At 44.5% G+C, this 9,305-nt stretch overlaps 1 long non-coding RNA gene across 1 annotated transcript in view; it reads right to left on the bottom strand.

Moving 5' to 3' along the window:
* Positions 1-1,156: 1,156 nt before the first annotated feature.
* The window catches only part of LOC116096449, an 11,810-nt gene continuing 3,661 nt past the window's right edge, over positions 1,157-9,305 (bottom strand). The window contains exon 2 of the long non-coding RNA XR_004121011.1: positions 1,157-1,302. This is a non-coding gene — a long non-coding RNA (uncharacterized LOC116096449). The remainder of the gene's footprint in view (positions 1,303-9,305) is intronic.

Genomic DNA, 9,305 nt, shown 5'->3' with positions numbered 1-9,305 from the left:
AAACTCCTGTTCCCTCCCCCGTCCCCCTGCTCGCCATCCCACCCCCTCCTGCTTACTGGCCCTGGCATTCCCCTACACTGGGGCACAGAACCTTCACAGGGCCAAGGGCCATCCTCTGCTATACACATGCTGCCAGCTGTCTTTCCTTTCTTATAGGTGGGCTGGGCAGTGGTGGCGCACGCCTTTAGTCCCAGCACTTGGGAGGCAGAGGCAGGCAGATTTCTGAGTTCGAGGCCAGCCTGGTCTACAGAGTGAGTTCCAGGACAGCCAAGGCTACACAGAGAAACCCTGTCTCGAAAAACAAACAAACAAACAAACAAACAAAGGCTTAGGTGATCTGTGAAGCCTGTCGAGTCATGCAGCCTGACCTTGGGAGATATCTTCATACATAAATGGAATCGTACAGCACGTGACGTTTGTGTTTGCGGTTTTTGTAGTCTGGGGTCTGAGATTCACTGTGCTGTGTTGATGCTTTCTTCCCCTTTGATCCTGACTCGTACCCCACAGGTACACCCCACTCCCTTTGCTTACCGGTTAATGGGTTCTCATTGCTTCCACTTTTGCCCATCATCAGTAACACTGCTGAGAACATTTATACACATGGCTTTAAGTGTTCACGTTTTTTCCGTAAGTATTTTCACGTAAATCTTTAGGGTTAGAGTTGGTGAATCATATGGCTAATGTATGTTTAATTTAAAATTTATTTTTAGCCAAGTGGTAGTACACACCTTTAATCCCAGCACTTGGGAGACAGGAGCAGGTGGATCTTTGAGTTCAGGAACCATCCTGGTCTACAGAGTGAGTTCCAGGACAACTAGGGCTACACAGAAAAACTGTCTCAAAAAACAAACGAACAGGGCTGGCAAGATGGCCCAGCGGGTAAGAGCACAGACTGCTCTTCCGAAGGTCCTGAGTTCAGATCCCAGCAACCACACGGTGGCTCACAACCACTTATAATGAGATCTGACGCCCTCTTCTGGTGTATTGGAAGACAGCTACAGTGTATTACGCTGGAGCAAGCAAACTCGGGCCAGAGCGAGCGGGGCCGTCCTGAGCTCAATTCTCAGCAACTACATGATGGCTCATGGCCATCTGTACAGCTACAGTGTATTCATACACATAAATCTTTAAAAACAAACAAAACAAAAACAAAAAATCAAGATTAATTTTTAATTATGTGTCTGTGTAGGTGTGTGCACGTGAGTGCAGGGGGGCCCTCTCAGAGCTCAGCAGATACTGATCAGGTCCTGGGGCTGGAGTTAGCAGATGATTGTCCACAGACTTCCATGCAGGCAGAAACACCTGTACACATAAAATTAAAAAGAAAAAAACTTCCAATCAATAAATTATCAAATGAGTTGAATAGTTTCCCAAATAAGCAATATAAATGATTAATATGTTTTTAATATCCTTAGCCATCAGGGAAGTACAAATTGAAAGCATATTAAGCAATCTATATTATCTATAATTTTAAAAGTAAAGGAAACAACCAAACTCCACCAAGCAGTTCATGATGGCACTTGCCTTTAATGGCAGCATACAGGCAGTAGAGGCAGGCAGATATTCAAGGCCAGCGTGGTCTAAATAGTGAGACCCTGCCAAAATAAAAGGAGGCCATCAGATCTTCTGGAACCAGAGTTACAGACAGTTGTGAGCAACCATGGAAGTCCTGAGACTTCCTAGAGCCTGGGTCTTCTAGAAAGCAGTCAGTATTATTAGCCGGTGAACCACCGGTCCAGCCCAGGCCGCCTTTTAACTTGTTATGTAGCTGAGGATGCTCTGGAGCCTCTGCCTCTGCCTCCCTGGTACTGAGGTCACAGGTGTGCTTGCCATGCCTGCCTTTCCAAGTCTGGCTCTTCACCTTTCCCCTCCTTCCCTCACACTTTCAGCTCCTATACCAGGGTCTTTGATCCATTCTGAACTGATAAGTGTTCAGAGTGAGCAAGAGATCTAGTATCATTCTCCCGTACATGGATAGCCATTTTCCCCAACACCATTTGTTAAGGATGCTGTCTTTGATGCTATGTGTATTTTTGACAATCTATGGAAAAGTAGGTAGCTGTCAGGCATGGCAGCTCATGCCTTTAATCTCAGCATTCATTGGACCTAGACAAGTGGATCTCTGTGAGTTTGAGTACAACCTGGTCTATAATAGCAAGTTCAGAATGGCCAGGACTACACAGTGAGAGCCTGTCTCAAAATAAGTAGTCGGTGGCCTTAGCTGCCTGGGTTTCTTTCTAGGTCTTCAATTCTGTGGAAGCAGCATTTCTACCTGGCTTAGATGAGTCATGAAGCACCGCTGCCTGGTAGCTGTCTTGAGCCACACAGAGAAAGGCAGAACTGAGCAGATAGCTGAGAATCTGCCGGTACCCTAGGAAGTCGTCCTCATGCTGGTCTCACTTCAGCTAATTTAAGCCACTTTTGTTTTTTCCACCTGAAGGCAAACTGACTGACAGGAAAGTATTGATAGAATACACAGAACCTAGTGTTCTTCAAGATGCAGAGAACAGAATCACACCTTAGGTGATTGTTAACAATAATGCTACTGTGGTTGAGGAGATGGCTCAACCACACTGAACACTGGCTATTTTTCCAGAGGACCAAGATTCCATTCCCAGAACCCAGATGATGGCTCCCAACTGAATTCCAATTCCAGGGGATCTTCTGAGGCACTAGACACACACATGTACACAGGCAAAACACCCATACACATAATTTAAAAAAATTACTACATTGGCCCCACATTAATTGAAGCAGGGTTTTCTTCCCTCTGCTTCATTCCCAACCCTATCTTAGAGACAGAGTTTCTCTGTATCTCTGGCTGTCCTGCAACTCAGTTTATAGACAAAGCTAGCTTCAAACTCAGAAATCTGCTTGTCTCTGCTTTTTAAGTGCTGGGATTAAAGATGTGTACCATCACTGCTGCCACCACCACCAAAATAAATTGTATCTAGAGAAGCCACTGGGGTATGTACCAAGGAGTCATTGAGCTACAGAGTCTATAACTGCATAGCTCATTCACACAACCCATTGGACAGTGCCTAGCTATAACATGCTGACATAGCCATTGATCCTGGAAAGATCTAGACTGATGGATACTCATCCCAGCAGGTAAGGCACTGGGAGTTTTGGGGAGAGCGAGGAGTGGCTGGCCTCAAGGCAGACCAGGAAATTTTGAGAGAAATCCTCCAGGAGGAGGAGAAACTTCAGCCAAGACTGGAAGTAAATCTAGTACATTATAAAGGAATCCCTGCACAAACTGACTACAGTCACTTGAACTATGAGTACCAACTATGCCTTTACAGTTCTCATTTAACTTGGATTTCTGTTTTAACTGCTATTGATGGTTATTGTTATAACTTCAAATAACCTATTAGTTATTTTTTGTCTGTTTTGTGTTTTTTGAGACAGGGTCTCTTCTATGTAGCCTTATTTTACTGACTATGTAGGCCAGGCTGTCCTCAAACTCTTGCCTCTTGCCTCCTGAGTGCTGGGATTAAAGGCGTATGCCACCACCATTCTTGCAACACCCTGGGGAAGCACCTTCCTTCCTTCTGCTGTCTTATGCAGATTTACTTTTCCTGTTTGTCTTTTCTTTCAGCTGGATATTGCTTTCTATCTGCTAGTAGCTAAATGTTTCTGTTTTACCAACAACTCTGCCTTAAAAAAATTATTTTTGCTATTTTAATGGAGACAGTAAGTGTACATGTTGCCATCTGGATCCAGGGACCTTTCATCGGGACATTTGTGTTCTTTACTGATTCTATTTGCTTTTCAGAAGAGATTTCACCCAGCGGTAGAGGCTGGTCTCCCCAGCTTCCCCTTTGCTGCCATCACAGATTGCAGGCAGGGCTGCCGCACCTGGATGAACTGGGTCTTGGAGAAGAGTGAGTTTGTCAGGCAGTATGTATTGTAGAGTTGGGGTTTTGGTTAGAAGGGAAAAACAAGTAAACAAAAGTGCAAGGAAATAGGCCAAGGGGAGAGTCTGTGCAGAATAACAGTGGAACCTCAAATACTGTGGAACCTCAAATACTGAGGGACCTCAAATACTGAGGAACCTCAAATACTGAGTAACCTCAAATACTGAGGGACCTCAAATACTGAGGGACCTCAAATACTGAGGGAGTCAGGCCGAGGATTTTCAGGTTCTGCCCTCATGTGGGTGCTCACTGGTCTGTCAGAACCCTCACATACAGAAACATAAGCTACTTCAAGACAGAACCAGATACGAGAGTATCTTCTGGAGCCAGTGACTTGTCTCCCTTAGATGTTTCTGTTGTGACAGGTATTCCAAGTATTGCAGCTATGGCAGGATCCAGACAAGCCAAGGGTATGGCCGCAGAGAATCCAGACTGATGGTGTAAGACCATCCGAGTCATGGGGGCAGTCCTCCAAGCCAGAAAGGAGAGGGCAGGTCCCAAAGCTAGAGGGCGGAGCCTCACGAGGGGCGGGGGAGCTTCCTGGAACACCGAAGGTGACTGGAACCTGTAGGAGATCAGGGCTGGAATTCTCTGAGGGAAGCTCGCTAATTAGAGAAACTCTAGTCAGCGTTTTAAATGTCTTGTAAGGATCACTAACCACTTCCTTCCCTCCCTCTGCTTCTCCTTACCGCCCCCCTTTCTTCCCTCCCTCCCTTTTTCCTCCTTCCCTTCTCCCTTTTAAAAATTTTACCTTAAAAATAAAATGAAAGGACATGCTTCTTCAAACTCAATTTATACGTCAGTTTACACATCGTAAGTCAAGGTATAAATTGAAGGCGTTTTCTTCTCCCAATACTTGGAACTCCTGAGGGAGGGTTTTTGCTGCTTGAGAAAGCTAACAAAGATAGGAGAATTCAAATAGTAGTCATGCCCATGGGGCCATGCTTAGGAAACCAGGACTGCCCTCCCTTGAAATTCCACTCGCCAATTTCCAAAGAACATGTTTTACTGAAATTAATTTTTCCCAATGTCACTGTTCTCCCCCGACTTCACCCCCCAAACAGGGTTTCTCTGTGTAGCCCTGGCTGTCCTAGAATTCACTTTGTAGACCAGGCTGGCCTCGAACTCAGAAATCCACCTGCCTCTGCCTCCCAAGTGCTGGGATTAAAGGCGTGTGCCACCACTGGCTGGCACTGTTTTTCTTTAAAACTTCTCAAAGAGGGCTGGTGAGATGGCTTATTAGGTCGTGGTGTACTGCTAAGCCTGATGATTTGAGTTTGATCCTGGAAGGAGAGAACTCCACAGTGTTGTCCCTCTGACCTCTATACGCATGTGGCAGGCACCTGACACACGTAAACAAATAAATGTGAAAGCAAAGCAAACTCCAAAACATCTAAGAAATTGAGGGTTTTTTAATATATTTTTAAATCTTTTAAAAATATATTTATTTTTATGTGTATTAGTGTTTTGCCTACAAAACACTGTGTCTTGTATGTGTATGTCTGTGTGAGGGTGTCAGATCTTGGGGTTACAGACAGTTGTGAGCTGCCATGTGGGTGCTGGGATTCGAACCTGGGTTATCTAGAAGAGCAGTTAGTGCTCTTAACCATTGAGCCATTTCTCCAGCCCTGATTTTTTCTATATATTTTTTTTTTAAAAAAGTGTTGCCTTAGTTAGGGTTTTACTGCTGTGAACAGACACCATGACCAAGGTGACTCTTATAAGGATAACATTCAATTGGGGCTGGCTTACAGTTTCAGAATTTCAGTCCATTATCACCAAGGCAGGAGCATGGCAGCATCCAGGCAGGCATGGTGCAGGCAGAGCTGAGAGTTCTACATCTTCACCTGAAGGCTGCTAGCAGAAGACTCACTTCCAGGCAGCTAGGGTAGGGGTCTTAAAGCCCACACCCACATTAACACACCTACTCCAATAGGGCCAAACCTAATAGAGCCACTCCCTGGGCCAAGCATATTCAAACCATCACAAGTATTTTTTAAAAAATTTTTACCTTTTTTTTTTATTTTTTGAGACAGTGTTTTTCTGTATAGCCCTGGCTGTCCTGGAACTCACTCTGTAGACCAGGCTGGCCTCAAACTCAGAAATCCACCTGCCTCTGCCTGCCTCTGCCTCCCAAGTGCTGGGATTAAAGGCATGTGCCAGCACTGCCCGGCCAATGCACCATCTCTTATGACTAATGCTCTTCATAGTAACTTTAGGGACAGTTTTAGCAGACAAAAAAAGGGTGAAAAATCGGGCTGCTCAGAACTTTAACCTAGATCACACCAACAGTAAACAAACAGATCACAACAATGTTCTCCTGACTCCTGCTGCAAAAGCCCCAGGAGTGACCCAGCTCAGGGACAGCTAGCAACTGGACAACACAGACCCACCCAGACCCAAATTTTTACTTTATGTTGTCACTTTTCTATTGCTGTGATAAATCACCATGGCCAAGGTATCTTATGAAGCAGTTTAATTGGCCTTACCGAGGTTAGAGACTGTGATAGCAGAGCAAAGGCATGGCTAAAGGCAGTTAGAATAGACACCGAGTGCTCACAACCTGATTGACAAGCTCAAGGCAGAGTGAGCTAACAGGATGGTTGAGAGTCATTTGAAACCTCAATGCCTGCTCCCAGTGACACACCTCCTCCAGCAAGGCCACCATCCCTAACTCTTCCCAAACAGTTCTACCAATTGGGGACCAAGTATTCAAATATATGAGCCAATGGGGCGTTCTCATTCAAAGTTTGTGTCTCTGTCTCTCACTCCTCCTCCATCCCTCCTTCTCTTCCAGTCCCTCTTCCCTATTTCAGCTGAGTGCTAGGCCTGATTTGTCAAGACTATTTTCTCAGATGAATTTTCCATATTATCATTGTTCTACACTCAGTCTACCATGAATATGTTCTCTGTGGAATACAACATGAACATGGAATAATATTCCATTAGGGCTTCTCAAGAATGAAAGCATGGGTTTTTTTTTTTTTTCATATCTGGGTTTCAAAAACAGGTTTGGCACCTACAAGCTATATCTCCCACTCTGTCTTGGTTGGAAGAGTTGATGAGAAGGCGTGTGAGCTGGCTCATCACAGTGATGTCTCTAGCTCATAGTGGAAAAAGTGTTTCTCTAGTTCACTACCATTGCTGTGGCTCATTTTCACCCACACTATTTTGTCTTATTTAATGACACATGTAGTGTTCTAAGGACTTTAAACGTTAGCTCATTTAGTTCTTATGGCCAAATAGTTCACTTTTATAGTTGTGGAAACCAAGTATCGAATGTTTAAGACTGATCTCATAATTTCAATTAAGTTACAGAAAAGAACAAACACAACCTTTGTTTGCTTGTTCGAGACAGGGTCTCTTTATATGTAGTGTTTGCTGTTCTGAAACTCTTCGGGTAGACCAAGCTAATCCTCCTCCTGCCTTCTGAGTGCTGGGATTAAAGGCAGATGCCACCACCTGGCTTCAGATGTAACATTTTAAGTAAGGTGGGCATGGTGGCTTGCCCATAGTTCAACCACTTGGGAGGCTAAGGCAGGAGGATTGCTGAAAGTCTAAGGCCAGCCTGGGCTACACATTGAGTTTTGGTTGAGAGTGAAACCCTTTCTCAAAAAAACCAAAAAACCATTTTCTGTACATGTAAAGGTAGCACATGTATAGAAACAGGATGAGAAAAACAGATTAGGGAGCGTTGCTGGTAGATGTCCAAGTTTGTGGCTAGCTTTTAATAACAGTTGTAGTCTGTGGCAGACCTGGAGACAGGGTTGGGGCTTTCCACAGAGTAGGCAGTTTTAAGTCATGCTCCTGGTAAGGCACTCACCTGAACAATAGCATTTGGTAGTCTGCCTCCTCCCTCCCCTTTCCTTCCATGACAGAGTTCTGTGGTGCAGCTGGGGCTGGCCATAAACTTGCTATGTAGCCCGAGTTGTTCTTGAACTCACAATACTCTAGTTTTAGCCTGTGAGCATCGTTGGGAGGACAGGTGTAGATCACAGCTAGTGTTTTGTAACAAGATTGTTGGTTTTATTTTGTCTGTGGGTTAGTCAGCTGGTGGTTCTGCTAGCTCATTTGGGCTTGGTGAGATTCACCCTTGTGTCTGTGGCTCTGATTGCCTGATTAATCCGGGCTATGTAAAGACCTGAACAGGTATAACTGGGCTCTCACAAGGCTCTGCTAAACCATCTCTCTCTCCCTGGCAGACTAGATTGGGGTTGTTCTCTAGCAGTGCTGGGGTACTCTTACCACTTAGGAGGCATGGGCAGAGGAGTCACTAGTTCAAGACCAACATGGGCTACATAATATAGTCCATCCCTTTGTAGTTCAGGATGATTTTGTGCATCTAGGCCTCCTGCCTGGACCTCCCAAGTGCTGGAATTACTTCCTAACCTTCCCAGCTTTATTGGAGCCATTTCACAATCACTATAGCTCAGAAGTCAAACTCCAAACTCACAAGGCTGCTGGGAGGCCCCAGGTGACAGAGTCTAAAGACCCCACAGTGCCTTGTGACTTGGAAGCAGCCAGAGCTGACAGAGCTTGTTGGGCCCTATTTGGCCCTTGTTTGGGCCTTGAGGGCAAACCAGAGCCTATCTCAGTCGCTTCAGGACTGGAGTGACTCAGCATGACCTGCTTAAGCCTGCCTTTGCCTAGCTACTGCTGTAGAGTAATTTTGTTGACTCCATCAGTCACCCCATACCCTTCATCAACTCCCCCCCCATGTCATCTCACCTCAACAAAAAACTCCATCTCCTCTCTCAGCCCTTTATAAAGAAAAGATTGATACAATAAAAAAGAGTTCCTGCTTTGACAGACTCCCAGTTTGGGTGGTTGTTCTCTGGATGGCATACATACATGTGTATGTAACAAAAACCAAAGGTTATAAATTTGAAAGAGAGCAAAAGGGGGATACATGAGATTTGGAGGGAAAAGGAAAGAGGGAAGTGAATTATGTCTCTTTATAGTATATATAACATAGATTTATATATATAATATATAATATAGTATATACAACATAGATTTATATATATAAATATATAATATATATAATTTATATATACACACACACACATATATATATAAAATCCACAACTATTCCTTGCAGCAAGACCTGCTGCTTCCTTGTCTGTGTGCCTGATTCTGAGTCTGTGTGTGTCTGTGTTTTCCTCTGTAGACCCTGGAAAAGCTCACACAGACAAAAGAAGAACAATTAAGACCCACCACCCACCAGTGTCCTTTGTGGTAGCTCATACCTTTAATCCTAGCACTTGGGAGGTAGAGGCAGGTAGATTTCCAAGTTCAAGGCCAGCCTAGTCTACAAAGTGAGTTCCAGGACAACTAGGACTACACAAAGAAACCCTGTCTCTAAAAGCCAAAAAGAAAAAAAAA

The sequence above is a fragment of the Mastomys coucha genome, unplaced genomic scaffold (genome assembly GCF_008632895.1).
Source record: "Mastomys coucha isolate ucsf_1 unplaced genomic scaffold, UCSF_Mcou_1 pScaffold18, whole genome shotgun sequence".
Lineage (NCBI taxonomy): Eukaryota > Metazoa > Chordata > Mammalia > Rodentia > Muridae > Mastomys > Mastomys coucha.
Note: the sequence above shows the minus strand (reverse complement) of the source record. Positions and strands in the feature narration are given on the sequence as shown.